The sequence below is a fragment of the Gymnogyps californianus genome, unplaced genomic scaffold, assembly GCF_018139145.2.
Source record: "Gymnogyps californianus isolate 813 unplaced genomic scaffold, ASM1813914v2 HiC_scaffold_31, whole genome shotgun sequence".
Classification (NCBI taxonomy): domain Eukaryota; kingdom Metazoa; phylum Chordata; class Aves; order Accipitriformes; family Cathartidae; genus Gymnogyps; species Gymnogyps californianus.
This window is the reverse complement of record NW_026114191.1, coordinates 401939-403784: the sequence shown is the minus strand read 5'-3', so window position 1 is coordinate 403784 and position 1846 is coordinate 401939. Positions and strand designations below refer to the sequence as shown.

The 1846-nt window shown below is 53.1% G+C and overlaps 1 pseudogene; it reads left to right on the top strand.

Annotated features, from left to right (window-relative positions):
* Positions 1–789: 789 nt before the first annotated feature.
* On the top strand, positions 790–1625 carry LOC127028262 (olfactory receptor 14C36-like; annotated as a pseudogene).
* The last annotated feature ends 221 nt before the right edge of the window (positions 1626–1846 follow it).

Genomic DNA, 1846 nt, shown 5'->3' with positions numbered 1-1846 from the left:
TGGCAACAAGAAAGCTTCAGGTGCAGAGCACACACCAACGCTGCGGGTCCTGTGATGCAGCTGTGTCCATGGGAGCAAAGTGCCTCAGTTCCTTCCAGGCTGTGGGGCTCTGGACAGTGCAGTGTGTGGGGCTGGGGACTGAGCTGGCTCTGCTGAGGTCCCTACACTTTTAGCACATCCAGGAGTTTCCCTGGCTTGTGGTGCCGGAAGATGCTGAGCAGCTCCTCTATATTACAAGGGGGTTACCGATATAATCTGCATGTCAGGGCTGCTGCTTCCTTGGAGCTACTGGCCATGGACAGCAGCTGGACGTGGTCTTCTCAGTGCTGGTCTCTCCACACTTCCAAACTGTCCTGCCGTGTCCTTAGGATTGTGTAAGCCCTAAGGGAAATGGTGAATTTCAGCAGCTGTCACCCACTTTCCCCCATTCCCAGTGCTGTAGAGCAGGGACAAGTCCTCGGGAGACTATGGGCAGAGCCCTACTCCTTACATCAGACTCAGCCAGCACAAACCTGAGCTCCAGCCTGGGGATGCATGAAGGTCCTGAAAGAAGGGATATAGGCAATGGGTGTTGGGGAGGTGGGGTGGGGTGCTGGAGGGGGAGGGAAAGGGAAGAGTTTTGCTCAGAGCAGTCCTCACTTGTGAGTGTGCTTTCTTCCTTTGGCAGTACCTCAGGAACAAAGGGATCAGATGTCCAACGGCACCTCCATCACCGAGTTCCTCCTCCTGGCATTCGCAGAGACACGGGAGCTGCAGCTCTTGCACTTCTGGCTCTTGCTGGGCATCTACCTGGCTGCCCTCCTGGGCAACGGCCTCATCATCACCGCCGTAGCCTGTGACCACCACCTCCACACTCCCATGTACTTCTTCCTCCTCAACCTCTCCCTCATTGACCTGGGCTCCATCTCCACCACTCTCCCCAAAGCCATGGCCAATTCCCTGTGGGACACCAGGTCATCTCCTACGTAGGATGTGCTGCCCAGCTCTTTCTGTTTTCCTTCTTGCTTGGAGCAGAGTATTTTCTTCTTACTGTCATGGCCTATGACCGCTATGTTGCCATCTGCAAACCCCTGCACTACGGGACCCTGCTGGGCAGCAGAGCTTGTGTCCACATGGCAGCAGCTGCCTGGGGCAGTGCGTTTCTCCATACTGTGCTGCATACTGCCAATACATTTTCATTACCTCTCTGCCGAGGCAATGTCCTGCACCAGTTCTTCTGTGAAAACCCCCAGATCCTCAAGCTCGCCTGCTCACACTCCTACCTCAGGGAAGTCGGGCTTTTTGTGGTCATTGCCTGCTTATTCTTTGGGTGTTTTGTTTTCATTGTGCTGTCCTATGTGCAGATCTTCAGGGCCGTGTTGAGGATCCCTTCTGAGCAGGGACGGCACAAAGCCTTTTCCACGTGCGTCCCTCACCTGGCTGTGGTCTCCCTCTTTGTCAGCACCTCTTTTTTTGCCTGCCTGAAGCCCCCTTCCATCTCCTCCCAATCCCTGGATCTGGTGATGGCAGTTCTGTACTCAGTGGTGCCTCCGATAGTGAACCCCTTCATCTACAGCATGAGGAACAAAGAGATCAAAGATTCCCTGAGGAAAGTATTTCAACACATACTATTTCAGCATCATTAAGGTACCCCTACACCTTATAATACTCCCAGGGTATGTCAGAAAAAGTCAGGGCTATCATTTATTGGGAGAATTGGAAGGGTAGAAGTGAGAAAACCTGTGGGCTGAGTTAAAGACAGTGTTAACAAGTAAAGCAAAAGCTGTGCACGCAAGCAAAACAAGGAATTCATTCACTGCTTCCCATCGGCAGGCAGGTGTTCAGCTATCTCCAGGAAAGCAGGGCT